The sequence below is a fragment of the Chinchilla lanigera genome, unplaced genomic scaffold (assembly GCF_000276665.1).
Source record: "Chinchilla lanigera isolate Chin_1 unplaced genomic scaffold, ChiLan1.0 scaffold00229, whole genome shotgun sequence".
In the NCBI taxonomy this organism is placed as follows: Eukaryota; Metazoa; Chordata; class Mammalia; order Rodentia; family Chinchillidae; genus Chinchilla; species Chinchilla lanigera.
In genome coordinates, this window is record NW_004955630.1 from 26,988 (window position 1) to 43,897 (window position 16,910).

Below are 16,910 nucleotides of genomic sequence, written 5' to 3' on the forward strand. Positions count from 1 at the left end.
TTCTGCTTCCATGACATATTACAGAGTGCTCACGTGAGGGAAACCGGGCAGCATCTGTCTGTTTGAATTTGGCCTGTGCGGCTCTACCTGATGCTCTCCAGATCTGTCTTTTCCCGCAAATGGCAGCGTCTCTATTCATGACTAATAGTGCTCCACTGCGGTTATATACCGCATTTTCTTTATCCATTCTGCTGTTGAAAGGCATCAGCTGGTTTCATATGTCTACATTGTGAATGGCGCTGGAAGCCAGATGCTGTAAAAACATTTCTTCGTCTACATCCTATCTTTATTACTTCTATCAGTCCTCCCAAGTGGGCTTCATTTTTGGGCATTGATAGATGCCACCAAATTTGGAGGTGTAGAGTCAGGGGTCCTGGACAGAGACAAACCTGAAGTATGTTTTATGTACAACTGGGGTTCTAAGAGGTATTTATACATATTCTCACAAAAAAAGAAGTCATTGGGGAAATATTTTCTGCAAATTAAAACTTTTTATGGATATTTGTTGCCAAAGTACAGCATTTTGAATAACAGTCTACTAGGTATTAGAGAAATGATAAGCGGTTTTCTCAGGGTGGACAGGAAATTTTGACATCTTGTTTTATTTAAATATTTAGGGAAAGCTAATAATGATATTTTATACTTTATATCAGATTTCTCCTGTCAAGTTTTCTTTTTTCCCTTTAGTTTTATTTATCATCTTTTGTTTTTATTTCATTTAATAACTTCTCTTGAAAATAAATTCCATCACTTTAAAGAACAGATGGTTCATTTGTTTAGAATTTTTAATGCAGTTTCTATGTTTTAACCTCAAGTCTAGTTTCCTAGTTTTTGCTCTAACCTTGTCATTTCTCTAAAGATTGTGGTCAGATTTCATGACACTGTGATAGTCTGTGCACACTCATCACAATAATGGCCCAGAAACCATGGAAATCATGGCCACACTTTGAAATGTCACTGAGTGAGATGAAGAAGAGAAAAACTGGGTGGTTATAACTAGGCTAACAGAACAAACAGATCATTCCAAAGAGCGATGCTCATTGCTTTCCTTAGAGTAATCAACTGTGCTTGCCCAACAGATTTTTCTGTCAGAAATGACTAAGAATGGAAAAGTATCTCCCGCCAGTACATGTAAACTGAGAACTCTGATTTCTAATGGCAAAACTCAACCTGAAAGAGCACTGACTATGGGATTTACCACCACTGCTACAAGCAGAGTCACCAGTGAGCCTCATGAGGTGGAGGTCAGTGAGCAGTGTAGATCACAGAGGGTCACCTGCAGGATTTTCCTACAGAAGAGTGCACCCCTGCTGCCCCATGTGAGACGTGTGTCTGCACTGGAATAGTCGTTATCTACAAAATGGAGCAAAAGGGCTATGTCAGCAGACAGTCACCCTGTTGTTCAACACCCCTGGTAACAGTTTAATATGTCTAACAAATTCACTGTAAGTAATTCTTTGGTCTGAAATTTAGAACTCAATTTAAAATACATGTGCAGGTTTGAGAGTGAATGGTGAATGTAAAGCAACTGTTACTAGCTGAGCTGGGATTACTAACAGAGAAGAGACTGTGGCCCACATTTGCTCTTTGAAAACTAATTTGGTCTGTCCTGGTCGTTACACGCTACTGCTATCCTGCTGATTCCCCACCACCACCAGTTTTTCCTCCCATCTGGAATGTGAGATTAATCATAATATAACAATGATAATAATAATAAAACATTTTGTAATATTCCTCATCAAGGAGTGGAAACAGTTCATAATGTCTTCAGCTGCCAGATTATTATCCATAAAATGAGACTCATACCACCTTCCTCAATGCAATGTTGTACACATAAAATTAAAGAAATGGTTATAAAATTCGTAGCAAAAGTCACCTAGAATTGAAGACAACTGCCACTGTGTTCAGTAGAAATGTTGACACTGGCCTGCACACATGCTCACCAGGCTATCCAGGCTATTAACCTTACCTCTGTAGTACTGCTATGAACAGTATTTCCAATGAGACTGTTTCCCTGGAAGAAAAATGTGTATCTTGCATATTTTCATATTGCCATCATAAAAATCCCAGCACCTAGCATAATTGCAATCTTAACTATTATTGGTAAATTAATAGAAAGAGAAAAAAATTGAAGCTTTAGCCCCCAGGGAACCCATTCCCCTGTCTTTAATTATAAAAGTTTGCATTCTCTCTCGTGTGCTCTCTAGAAGAGACAAAACTAGCTTCAACATTAGGTTGTTTGTTTGAGTTCATTCTGTTTTTCCGATATGTGAGTTCATCACTATATATTTTTCTCATGAGACTGCTATCATTGCATCCCATAAGTTCAGTATGTTGTATCAATATTATTCTTTAATTGTATATATTTTTAAATTTTGTCTTTAAATTCCTCTGTGACCCATTGGTTGTTCAGAAGGGCGTTGTTTAATCTCTGCATGTTAATATAGTTTTTGTGGTTTCCTTTGTCACTGATTTCCAGTTTCATTGTGCCATGGTCAGATAGCATGCATGGGATGATTTCAATTTCTCAACGTTTACTTAAACATGTTTTGTCAATTAATATATGATCTATTTTGGAGACTGTCCCATGGGCAGCTGAGAAGAATGTATGTTCTAGTGTTTTGAAGTGCAACACTCTGTAGACATCTACCAAGTCCATTTGTTCACAGATTTGGTTTAATTCTGATATTTGATTTTTGGTCTAGTTCATCTATGTATTTGTGAGAGTGGGGTATTAAGGTCCCCCACTACAATTGTGCTACTGTTTATTTTGTTTCTTATGTGAGGTTATATTTGTTTTTTGTAATTGACTGAAGCTGTGTTTGATGCATAAATATTTAGCATTGTTTTCTCTTTTTCTTGGTGTTTTCCTTTAATGAGTATGTAGTGACATTCTTTGTTTTGATCAGTTTTGGCTTGAAGTTCACATTGTCTGCAAATAGAATAGCTACTCCTGTTTTTTTTTTTTTTCCCTAGGTTCTAGTGGCATTGAGAACTGTTTTCCATCCTTTGACTTTCAGTCTATGAATTTCTTTTTGGGTTAAATGTTTTCCTTGAATGCAGCATGCTGTTGCATTTTGCTTCTTGATCCATTCTGCCCGTCTGTTTCTTTTAATTGGTGAGTTGAGACCATTTAAGTAGATGGTTACAATTGATATGTATTAGTATCTCTTTTTCATGTTGTTTCCTTTTTATTTGTTCCCTGTCATTCTGCTCTGTTTAATTGATCTGCATGGCAGCTTCTTTCCATAGGTGTTCCTGCATTTATGCTCTTTGCTATCTCTTTCTAATATGACTATCAGAGCATTCTGTAGAGCTGGTAAGGTGGTCATACATTTCTTAAATTGTTTCTTGCCATGGAAGTATCTTATTTCTCCATAAAATTTGAAAGTGAACTTTGCAGAGTATATCTGTCTGGGTTGAAGATTGTTTGCTTTGATGTCCTGAAATATTTCACTCCATACTCTTCTTGATTTTAGAGTTTGTATAGAGAAGGCTGCTGTGATTCTGATGGCCCTTTCTTTCTAGTAATATGTTTATTTCCTCTGGCTGCTTTTAGTATTTTGTTCTTGCTCTGAATTTCTGGAATCTTGGTTGTTACATGCCTTGGTGTAGATTTATTTTGGTTTTGGCTATTTGGAGTTCTATATGCTTCATTTATTTGTATGTAAATTTCTTTACCCATGTTTGGGAAATGTCCTACCATTATTTCTGTGAAGAGGTTTTTAGTGGCATTGTGCAATCTCCAGCCTTTTCAATGATTCTAACCAGTCTGATATTGTTCTTTTATACTTCATTCTGTAGCTATTAGATAGATTTTTTTTTGTGGTGTCTTGCTATTTTTAAGATATTTTTCTTTTCCTGGTCACTGGTTGTGTTCCTGGTTTTGAGATCTGATATTCTCTCCTCACCTTTATTTATTCTGCTACATATACCCTTAATGGAGTTTCTAACCTCTTGCATTTTTGTTTGGATCTGTTTCATTGATTCTATTTCTTGTCTGTATTTGCTTTCATGGTTTCCATCATTTTCCTGTGATCTTTTATTTATTTATCTGTGTCTGTTTTAATGTCTTTTATTTTGCAATCATTTCTTTTTGTATCCTAGAAATTATTTTTTGTATGGCTTCTTGCATTTGCTTTTTCACTTTTGTCGTTATCATTTCAGATAGTTATATTTGTTGGCTTCCAATTTCTTCTATACACTTGTATTTTTTTTTTTTTGTTTGTTTGTTTGTTTTACCAGTACCAAGAATCAAACTCATGACCTTGTGCTTGCCAGGCAGGTGCTGTGCCACTGAGCTAAATCCCCCGCACCAACCTTTGTATTCTTGACTTGTCCTGGTTGTGCTGGGTATTTGGCATCGCATTTTGCTTTTCTGTCTTTTTTTTTCTATTTTCTATTTATTTTGTTTCTTTGTTGATGCTTTTAGATTTCTAAGGTTAGGTGGCCTTATCATTGTTGTTGAGGCTTTCCTAGGAGGTGTCTCTTCTTCATGATGTCTTTTCTAGCTGACAGCACTGTTCCTGCTCTTGCCAGTATGCTATATTCGTCTAGTTGGCAAGCTATGCCAGGGCAATGGTGGAAGTGCAGAGCATGGACCTCTATGCCTCCCTACTCCTCTCATGGGCACTGTTGTCCCAGGCACAATGGAAAAAAGGCAGCATGCAGACTCACACTCCACATCTGGCACTACCATCCCTGTGCAAGTGGTGAAGCGCACAGCATAGACTCACACTCCACTCATGGGCACTGCTCTCATGAGGACTTCAGTTCTCCACTCAAAGCACTATTTTTCACTTTTGCAACTCTGAAGGTGAAAAGGCTGGAGTCCTGCTGGTTTTTGTGATGCTGTCAGACCATCTTTTCTATTGTCTTCCTCTGAAATATTTGGCTATTCTTTCTAGTCTTTTTGGCAACCAATTTCTTCTATCTTCAATCTTTGCTGCCTCCAACTTTACTGTACCTATCATTCTGACCAAACTCTCAAACTTTTGATTGATATTGCTGGCCTTTTTGCTCTTGATTCTCAACAGAAATCTGGCTAAAAATACCACAAAAGTAGTCATACCACTGCTTCAACATTAGACTGTCTTGAAATTTCTTCTGCCATATTAATTATTCCATCAATCTTAACCTCTGTCTCAGACAAAGTCTCTGGACACATGCAAAATGTAGACAAATTTTCTGCCAAGCCATAACACATATCTACAGTCCAACCATCAATGCAGTCCTTCTTGATAGAAACCTCCTTAGCCCAGGCTTTACTGAAAATATTTTATCAGCAGTCTTGTCTTCTGAGCTGTAACTATAATCTCACATCAAGTATAACTTCAGAGGTTTCATTTCTACTTTTTCAACTGGTATCTCCAAATGTTTCCACACTTTTCCACTTTCCACAAACCAGCTCCAAAGTCTTCAAACCCACAAGGTCAGGAACAGTCACTACAAAGACCCTGCTTCTATTGTACCAAATTCTGTCTGAGGTACTTTTCTCATTGTTGAGATAAAATGCCCAACACTTAAAAGCTAAAGGACAAAAGGTTTACTTAGCTCATTGTTTGTAGAGGTTTCAGTCCATAACTGACTGGCTACAAGGCAGAGTGGAAAAGCAGACAGGTATTGCAGAGGAGAAAGTGTTCATGGTAGAGAGAAGATAGCAAAGCAACAAGGGACAACCATAGTTGTTTCTACCCTTACATCTTATTCAACCTTCTCAGAGTGGGTAGCACTCTCACTCATAATCCTACTGCCCTTGGTCCTAGCATTGCACCATGAGTCAGTTGCAGCATCACACACTCTAGATCCAGCCACCTCTGAAAAAAATCCACTTATAACCCTAGATGATATGATCCACACCAAAGCCATGACAACAAGAGACTTCCAAGATGTGCTGTGACAATGGATTGCCAGCTCTTGCCACAGTTTTTCCAAATCCCTGGAACTGCACCATGAAATTTGCAGTGATTGCCATAAACCTGTACTCCCCTTGGATTCCTGGAACAGGAGCACCTGAAAGAGAGGTCACCCCAGAGAGAGGGCAGTGACTCCCATGATGGAGCCCTGGCTGCTCTTCTAAGCAGGAGCCCTGTTCTCCTGGGAGTGGGATTGCACCCTCAGGCAACGAGGGCTCCTCTTGGCCAGCTCACTGATCAGGCCCTGCCAGAAACCAGACAGGATAGCTACCTGCAAGCTGTGCACACCACTCAGCAATGGGAACTCCCAGTACTTGCCTTGGCCTCGCTTATCCAGAAATTCCCAAGGTGTCTCTGAGCCCCTTACATGTGACGCTGAGCCTGGGTCTGCCCTTCCTGCCACAGTCGCCTGACTGAAGCTCTTCCTCTCCCTTCACCACTGCTGACCTCCTTGCTGGGCATCCGGGGCCAAGCCCAGGGTAGGGGACTCACAGCGGAGTTTCTCACCTGGTCCCAAATAAATAGCCCTGACTGTGAAAGTACACACTAAAGCATTCACCACTGCTAGTCTGAGGAAAAGTGAATAACTGAAAATTAAAACATCTCTTGAAAATGCTACTGAAATTTTAAAGTGCTAAATGATTTTTAAGAAATAATTTGAATAATATTTTACATACAATGTATCAATTAAATTCTTACTGCATTTGAATCACTTACATGCAGGAGGCCCTGTAAATCTGTAACTTACAGTTAATTACATTGAGAAAAACAATGTGGAAGAGACTTACTTAATGAGTGGTAAAGTTAGGAATTATATTAATGTTGGTATTATGGAATTTTTTAAAAATATAGAACGATAGAAAAACAGACAGACATGTATTAATATAGCAACTCTCAAGGAAAATAGATATAGAAGGACCTTATCAAATCTTACAAAAGCCACTTATGCAAACCAGTGGCAAACAGCTTATTAAATGAGAGAAAAAATGAAATCTTCCTCTCTGTGATCGGGAACCACACAAGGACGCCTGCAGTCACCAGTTTTGCTCAGCACCCACTCAAAACTTTAGCCTGAAAAATCAGGCCAGAGAAGTAAATGAAAGGGAAAATATATGAAAGAAAAGAACCATATTATTATTATATGCAGGTGGCATAATTTACATAGATGAACCAAAGAATTGCCCTTAAAACCTCTCTGAATTCATCAACAATTTCAATAAGGTAATGGCATCAAAAATCATCATAAAAATCCCTGGCATTTCTGTACAAATAATGAACTGAAGGAGAAAGAAATTAGAAAAAGGGAAAAGATTCACAAGAGCATCGAGAAATTCAATACTTACAAATCACCTAACCCAGGAAGTTACAAACATCTACTGTGAAAGCTACAGCTCTCTGAAAAGGAGATTGAAAAGGACATCAAAAAATGGAGAAATGGGGGCTGGAGATTTAGCTCAGTGGCACAGTGCCTGCCTGGCAAGTGCAAGGTTGTGAGTTCGATTTCTGGTACTGGGAAAAAAAAAAAAAAAAAAAAGATGAAAAGAATTTAAAAAAGAAAACGGGAAAATGTCCATTTTTCTGTGTAGGCCAAATCAATAATGTCCAAATGGTTATCGTTTCAAAACTGATAGATTTCTCATAATCCCAATCAAAATATCAATAGAGCTGGGCATGGTGGTGCATTACTGTAATGCCAGCACTCAGGAGGCTGAGGCAGGAGGATTGCTGCAAATTCAAGAGCAGCCTGGGCTACAATGTGAGCTCAAGTTCAGCCTGAACTGCATAGCAAGACTTTCTCTCAAAATGACAAAAAAAAAAAAAAAAAAATTACCCTATAAATCCTCCCATAATGTGAGAAAAATCCCCAAATTAATGTGCAACCAGAAAATACTCAAAATAGTAAGAAAACATCCTAGGCAACAAGAACAAACTTGAAGGCATCACAATACCTGGCTTCAAGTTATAGTCTATAATCAGAGTGACAAAAATGATATGATATCAAAGACATATGCATCAGCTGGGCATGGTGGTGCATGCCTGCAATCCCAACACTCTGGAGGCTGGGGCAGGAGCATTCTTGCAAATTTGAGACCAACCTGGGCTACAAAGTGAGCTCAAGGTCAGCCTGAACTGCATAGCAAGGCTGTGTCTCAAAATGACCAAAAAAAAAAAAAAGAAAAAAAAGAAGACATGCATCAAAGAACACGTCGAGAGGATTCAGAACAACCCTAGACACACTCAGCTATATGTCCTTTGACAGGGGGACAACAGCATGTCTTGGAGGGAAGATAGCCCCCTCAGAAAATGGTTTGGGAAAACTGGAAGTCTCTATGCAGAGCTTTGAAACTGGACCCATATCTCTCAACATAGTGTGAATAAAAATCAAAACCTCTCAAAGGTCTAAGGATTAGAATAAAAGCAATTAACCTGCTGAAAGATAAAATAGGTAAAGCTCATGAAGTCATAGGTGTAGGCAAGACTTTCAGAACAGAAGTGCATAAGACACCAAAATAAAGATCTACAAAAGGGATCAAAGCAAATTTAAAAGCTTCTGCAGAGCAAAAGAAACAAGAGAGTCAAGAGACGACCTACAGATTGGAAAAATTGTTGCAAATATGCCTCAAAAACATGAGTAATATCAAAGATAGATAGATAGATGATAGATAGATAAATGATAGATAAATGATAGATAGATGATAGACTGATAGAACACAAAAATAATACCTCTGAAATAAAAATGCACAATCAAAGAAATGGGCAGGTGAAATGAACAGATGTTTCTCAGAGGCACAAATTGACAATAAACATGAAAAAAATGTTTAGTAACTCTGGCCATTAGGCAAAAATACACTAAAACAATCTATGATTTCTTTTTACAACAGAAAGAAAGGCAATCATCAAGGAATTAAATAATAATGAATACTGGCAAGGCTATCCTGGAAAAGGATCCCTTCTACGTTGTTTATTTGCATGTAAATTAGTACAAGCATTGTGAAAATCGGTATGGAAATGTCGCAAAGAAATAAACAGAAATTCCACTGGGCCCAGGTATTCAACTGACACTGAACAACTATGTTTTTTGGAGCTCCTGCTGAGTCTTTGGGGTTCTGCCAATATTTAAAATAATTCCCCTACAGCACTACTTGGAGTGATGTAACAAGTGCCCCATAGTCACAAGAACCTGTCCCTGGTGGCTGTAGTTGGACTGTGAAATTCCTACTAAAGTCTTTAAATGAAGAAGCACTGATAAGATGGCATCAATTCGAAAGATAGGTTCAGGTACGTTTGTACATGCACATGGGGGAAAGAGCCGTGGAGGAGCTGGCCGTCTGCTGACAGTGTGGACACAGTGAGCGTGCGGAGTTGTTACGAACATTAGCATGGCCGTCTCTTCCCTCCCTTCCATCTCATGCACAATGCTCATTCCTTTGCAATGCAGTAATAATTATTTCAAAAGACAGCATGATTTGAATAGAGCCCAAAACATTCTGCAAATGCTTATGTAAACTAATCTATTCAGTATTTCAGTCAAACATCACTCAGAGGAATGATTTCATGAAACTGGATGGATCATAGAATGTACAGAAATGCTGCAGTTTTTTCCTGTGAGTTAAAATTGTAAAACCTAGGACGAGTGGGTCAAGAGCTACAGCCAAGCCTGTCATTTCAAAGACTGTGGCAGTGCAGCAAGGTGAAGGGCTTGCAAACTGAGCAGCTGTTTGTAGCTGTTGGTAGAAATTTAAAATCCAGAGAACTCTCACTCCTTCCATGCAAATGTCTGAGGAGTTTAATTCGGAGCCCGCACCTATGACTTCCCCTGAGAAGGAAAGTTTAAGAGAAAATGGAAGGGATATAGATATAATAAAAATGCATAATAGTATTTTATATTTTAATTCTTCCATTGGCCAGTTTCTATCTCCCAAAAATCCTCACTCAGTTAACTCAGTTACCAAGCTCTGCTTCCTTCCTCCTGTCCACGTACCATTTCTTTTTTTTTTTTTTTTTGGTTTTTCTCCGGTACCGGGAACTGATCTCACGACTTTGCGCTTGCCAGGCAGGCGCTTTTGCCACTGAGCTAAATCCCCAGCCCCCCACGTACTATTTCTTACTCATCGTAGAATCACCGAAGTTTATTAGAATACTTTTATTCAGACATTTATTTCTTAAGCATTAGTCTCTTTTAGAAAAATTAAAATTTCATGAGATTCAAAGAAGTCTGCTTCCTTTACTACTCCCAAAACTCCTCTAGCAGCAATAGGTAAATGTTTGTTGGACTAAAAAATAACAGAATAAATTGAAAATCACAGCAGTGTAAATCATTCCCTTTTAGGGAAGGACGGATATCTTGGGAGAAGAAGTATCAGGTTCACAAGTTGTGAGTGGGATTAACGGGACCCAGAACTACTGTCTCCCTACCTCACGCTTCAGAGGAGGCCTAGGAAGTCACCCACTCATAAGTTACTCTTCCTTAAAAACATTTTAGACACATTATTCATGTTCCTGGCATAACAGTACATGAAAGTTGCACACAGTAAATTCAAAGCATAACATTGGCACAAACATATCAGAGAAGGAAATTGTAGCTCACTCATCAAGGACAAAACCTGAGCACCTTCTGTTGAAAACAGCCATTGAGTTAGGCAGAGGGCACAGGGCCTGAGCAGCACAGAAGGGGCAGCTGCAGGGTGGAGCGCCAAGAACAGACTGCTGTGACTGTGTCTCGGTTACTTTTCTCTCGTTGCTGAGACAAAACACCCAACGCCCAAAATGAAGGAAGGAAAGGTTTATTTAGCTCACAGTTTGTGGAGGTTTCAGTCCATACTTGGCTGGCTCAGAGGCAGAAGATAGCAAAGCAACAAGAGCAAAGGGGGGAATGGCAGCCGAACAGCAAACAACCAAAACAAAAAGGAAGAAAGGCCGCAAACAACCCCCTTCCCCGCCTTACTTTGTAAACAGGCTACCCCCACCTAAGGGGCGTGTAGCTCTCACATAATCTCCATGCCCTCCTCTTCCACAGGCTCAGGATGTATACAAAGTAAGCACCCTGGCTTCCTGCTGAGTCACTTAGCCAAACCTCTAGACTCCCCAAGTTGACACAATGTATCAACCATAACAGACTGCACAGGGGCCAAATCTCACTCTCAGGACTTTTGGGAGATTTATAGCTGATCAGTGAATTCTATGTAAATAGTGTGTGACCACAGAATATGCTCTAAAACTGAAGGAAAACAGCAAGCATGACAGCAATACTTCCGACAGTGATAACTGGACTTTTCACTGGAAAACATATTCCTGGAAAGTACTGTTTCAGTGGTAAAGTAAGTCCTTCATTTCTTGTTTGTTTGTTTTGTTTTTTGTTTTTTTCCTGGTACCAGGAATCGAACTCATAATCTTGCACTTGCCAGGCAGGCGCTGTGCTGCTGAGCTAAATCCCCATCCCCTAAGTCCCTAATTTTGATACCCTGAGTAATTGCTGTATTAATTATTTGTAGCATCGCATGTCATCTTATCCTGCATTAGGGAGAGAAAGAGCAAGAGAGAGAGACAGGACAGAGATGGAGAGAGATAGAGGAGAGATAGAGACACAGAGATGGAGACAGAGACAGAGAGAGATATAGAGACAAAGAAGTATTCTTCCTGATGTAATAAAGTAGTAAACACTGACCAATCCCCACCACTTTTATTGCTTCAAAATACTACTTCAGTGGTAAAGTAAGTCCCTGGCATGCAAGGTGCCCTAAGCGCTAGGCTAAAACTGAAGAGAGAAAAAGAGAGAGGGAGAGAGAGAGGGAGAGAGATTGAGCTTATTTTAACTCTATGATGAAGTCTTGAATTTCGAATGAGATAAACTATGGTCTTAACATTGCTTTTTTTTTGTATTTCTTCCTATTATTAAAAAGAACTAGAACACAGGAGTTCTTTCCCTTTATTAATAATGTCAAGTGATGCTGTTGTAAGGACTGTGAACAGTTTACAACCTTTAAACCCAGCATTAGACAGTAAAAAGCTAATTTTAAGAATGTTTTAATTACATAACAATTTACTTAGCATTAAAAGATGCATATATCAAATACATGACAAGAAGTTTCCTCCCCCTGGGAAGACTCTAGTTTGCCTAAATTTCAATGCACGGAGAAATTATACCCATAGCAACAACAACAATGCATCTCTGCTCCTGTGGAAAGACAGCATCGTTCAGACGAGTGGAGACACGTCCTAAAGGGTGAGGCGAGCCAGGCACCAAATGTGCCTGTAACCCAGGGTCCAGAGTTTAATAGTTACCAAGGAATTTTCCACAGTGTGATGCTTCATGCATCCAGCACTTCGGTCTTGTCTTCCCAGGTACAAGCAACGCCCCCCCCGGATGTCCAACTCCACCAGGACGACAGACTTTCTCCTCATGGAGCTTTCTGACCTGCTGGGCCGACAGCTTCTCTATGCCATGTTCTTCTCTCTGATTCATCTGGTGACCATAATGGGAAACCCTGTCACTGCTGTGGCCACCTCTCTTGACCAGAGCCTTCACACGCCCACGCACTTCTTCCTCAGAAACCTGTCCCGCCTGGACTCCTGCTACATTTATGTCATGGTCCCCAGCTCCTGCATGAACGCCCTGCTGGGCAGCAGCTCTATTTCCAAGGCAGGATGGATAGTGCAGGTTTTCCTAGTGGTTTGCTTTGCGTTTGTTGAGCTGCTGTTTCTCATCATCATGGCTTGTGACCGCTTCTTAGCCTTCTGCAGGACCCTCCATTACCCTTCAATCGGGAACCTCGCCTGTGTGTGCACACCACGCCGGCCTCTCTGCTCAGTGGCCTCATCCGTGCCGCCCTGCACACCAGCAACACCTTCCGGCTGCCCTTGTGCCACTGCACGCTGTCCAGTGACATCCCCTGTCTGCTGAAGCCGTCCTGCCCTGACCCCTCAGCAGCCGGATCACCGTTCTCGTCTCTGGTCTGGTGGCTGGCGGTGGCTGTTTCACTTTTATCATCAAGTCTTCTATTCACATCTTTTCCACTGAGCTCAGGTTACCCGTGGGGGCAGATAGGAAAGGCCTTTTCCACCTGTGTGCCGCACATTCTTGCAGTGTCGGTCTTCCTCAGCTCAGGTTTCTACGTCTCTCGGAGCCCCTCCCCCACGTCCACCGCATCGGGAACACGATCCTGTCTGTGTTCTGCTCCACGGCTCCCCCACTCCTCAACCCTATTGTCTACAGTCTCAGAAATGAACAGGTAAAGTGCGCCATCAGGAATCTCAGGAAAATGTATCCAGAGTCAAGAGTCATAGTCATGTTTTTGGCAATAAATAGATATAACTGGTCACAGTCACTATGAATCCCTTATGGAAACTGAATGTCTGAAAAGGTTAAACATATCAAGATTACTTTCTCTGTGATTTTGTATAGTTTTGAAATCCTGTAATAGTGCTGGTATTATGAAAAACAGTTGCTTAAATCTCAGCTAAATTTTCCCCCAAAGACTCACGTGTTCAAATGGTGCTTGGATCACGAGGCATCCACTCATCCGAGAATTCTCCCATGGATGAGTTCACAGCTGAATGTGCTGTGAGGAGGCGGTGGTTAGTCAGAGCAAGTGGCTCCTTGGGGAACACCCTGGACAGTGTCTCTGTGTCCCCAGCTGCTTCCTTCTGTCCCTGCTTCCTGGCTGCCTTGGGATGAGGCACATTCATCAGGCCCTTCCTAGAGCACTTTCCTACCTTGCAGCCTGCTGAGTTTGCACTGAACCCACTGGAAACGGTGAGGTGTCTCCTGCTTTATGTTGTGGATGCTGGTATCTTTTCCAGCCGGGAGAAAGTGACTGGTACATTAATACAGGCTTTCTAAACGCACTGAAGTTCCCACCACAATCAGTAGTCCTGTATTCTGTGTGAAACAGTTCAGCACTGGAGTGAGCGGCTCATACCTGAAAGCCCCTGGAATTTATCCACAGAGCTGAAGGATACCAGCCTTAAAAAGCCTAAAATGTCACCTTTAGAAGTGTTTCATGTTAAAATTCCATTCTGTGTTTCTACATGCTTGAAGTATTAATAAATATAGAATTAAGGTATCCTCAATTAATTTTCAAAGTTCAAGTTTAGTATTATAGAAGAAATGGAAACATCCAGCCACAAATTTGTTTCAATTAAATATGCAAATTTTGTACTTTTGAGGATGACAAAATATGAATAAAATATATGCTGAGAAAATGTTATATAGGGGTAGAGGCCAAAGTGATTATTAGAACCACTTTGAAGAACTTCCCTTTTCTGGCAAGAGAAAAATGTCAGGCAGTATCTTTGTTATCACAGAAAATTTGCTAAAAGTACACTCACCGCTTTGAGGACATACTTCTGTGTTTTAAACTTTGTTTGTTAGATTTATTAAAGCGATATATATGAGATACGTATTTTCACTTGCCACAGCCATATTCATCTTTGTTATGGTTGATACACTGTGTCAACTTGAGGAGTCTAGAAGCTTAATTAAGTAACTCAACAGTTCTACATCTGGGAGTGGAAAGGACATGCCATTCCTGGTCTAAGATGTTGTTCATTGTGTCAACGTAAAAAGCTTAAATGGTTACCTGTGTGACAGCAGAGAGCCAGGGTGCTGACTTTGTATTCACCCTGAGCCTGTGCAGGAGGAGGGCATGGAGATTATATGAGTGCTGCACACCCCTGGGTGGGGGCAGCCTGCTTACAATGTAAAAAAAAGAGGCTAGCTGTTCTCTGCCACGCCCTTGTGCTCTTGTTGCTTTGCTGTTCCGCCACCATAAACGTTTACCCTCTGCGGTGGGCCACCCTACCTCAGAGCCGGCCAAATAGAAACTAAAACCTCCACAAACTATGAGCTAAATAATCCCTTACTTCCTCAACTGTAGACATTAAATATTTTATCTCAATGAAAGCAAAAGTTTAACCAAGACAATCTTCACTCCTAAGGCCTTTTGAGAGTTAAAATGATGGAATTTTGATCTTGGTGATTCCGTGCACGTGAAAGGTTTATTCTGAGTGCTGAGTATGTAGCTCCATAGTAGAGCACTGCCTGGCCTGCACAAGGGCCTTGAATCAACCCCCAGTTCTGCAGAAAATATTTCTGTTTTGGAACAGTGTCAGCCACCTGCGCATGATTGCACACACTTGGAAGCCCAGCAGGAGGGATGCTGAGGCAGCAGGAGCACGAGTTCAGTGCAGCCTGGATTACACAGCAAGACCCTGTCTCAAAACAAACAACCGAGCAAAATAGTATCAGCCGCGATCCCTGGTTTAAATGGGGAGTAGTAGTAACTGTAACACCTTAGTGGAAGAAAAATGGTTATTTCTACTTCACACTATTTACTACTTACAGGCTGGGATAGAGCTGTCTGTATGGTGTATAGTTAACAAAAACATCACAGAAGAACAATAGTCAACTTTTAAATATTTACAAAAGATGAAGTAAGTTGGCTCAGGCTGTGGCTCAGTGGGAGGGTTGTTGGGCAGCATGCAGGGAGCCCTGGATTTAACCCTCAGCACCACTCACAGACAGAGTCACACACAAACACTTCTCTCCTCTAAGACAAATCAATAAAATCCTACATCTTTAATATACTCTATCCATCTTTGAAAAGGACAATATGCAATAATTCATGTGAGATGTAACACTTAAACTCCAACAAAATATGTTGTACCCAACAATCTAGTAGGGATCACAGGCTGAGTGATGCTGAGTGATACCAAGGACATGGAAAGCTAGAAATCTCAGATCTGCATGTGCACCTGTGGTCTGGGGACAGTGTTCCACATACCAGCCTGCTGGTGCTGAGTAGCTTCCAAACTGCATCCAAAATAGAAATCAGAACTGCTGTGGATACAGACCAAGTTCACAGGGTCAGGGTAAGGGAAATGGTAAGGGTAAACTATAATTTCTTTTTAGTTATTAATATTTGTCCTTCAATATGTGTTACTCAAACACAAATTACTTATTCTGAAAACACAAGCCCCAATGTCTGCAATTTCAGACAGCAGAAAATAAATAACTAATGTGGTATCTGAGCATGGATTCATAAATCTGTAACCCCAGCTACTCTGAAGATTGAGTTAAGAAGATAGTGATTCATATCAGCACAGGTAACAAGTGAAACCTTCTCTCAACATAAAATAAGGAGCATCATGACCTGGGTTTATCTTCATTAGTAAGTTTTTAATTACACTGTCAGTTTTATTGGCTGATTTTCTACAATAAATTTAGAGAAGAAGCAATGCCACGAGTCCTGAAACTCTTTAATGAAATTGAAAGAAAGCAAATCTCACTAACTTATTCTTGGAAGCAAGTGTCACCCTGATAACAAAACCAGACAAAGTTCCAACCAAAAAAGAGAACAATAGGTAAATCTCCCAAATGAACATAGATGCAAAAACCCTCAATAAAATACTAGCAAACAGAATGCAGCAAATCATCAAGAATATTATACACCATGACCAAGTGGGATTCATCCCAGGAATACAGGGATGCTTCAACATGCATAAATCAACAACCGTAATACAGCATGTCAACACAGCCAAAAACAAAAGTCACATGATTACCTCAATAGATGCAGAAAAAGCTTCTGATGAAGTCCAATGCAAATTCATAATAAAAACCCAACAGAAAATTGAAATAGATGGTTTTTTACCTCAATCTGAGAAAAGTCATCCAAGACAAAGCAATAACTACCATCATACTAAATGGTCAAAAACCAAAAGCTTTCACTCTAAAATCAGGAACAAGACAAGAATGTCCACTGTCACCACTCCTCTTCAATATAGATCTGAAAATATTAGCCAGAGGAGCTAGACAAGACAAAGAAATAAAAGGAATAACGATAAGAGAGGAAGAAGTTAAATTATCATTATTTGCAGATGACATGATATTTTACATAGACGACCTCAAAAGTTCACTAAAAGACTTCTAGCTTTAATATTCAGCAGTGTAGCTGGATTCAAACTCAACACTCAAAAATCAATAGCATTAAAAAATAA

At 40.2% G+C, this 16,910-nt stretch overlaps 1 pseudogene; it reads left to right on the forward strand.

Moving 5' to 3' along the window:
* The first annotated feature begins 12,279 nt into the window (after positions 1-12,279).
* LOC102029033 lies at positions 12,280-13,246 on the forward strand (annotated as a pseudogene).
* The last annotated feature ends 3,664 nt before the right edge of the window (positions 13,247-16,910 follow it).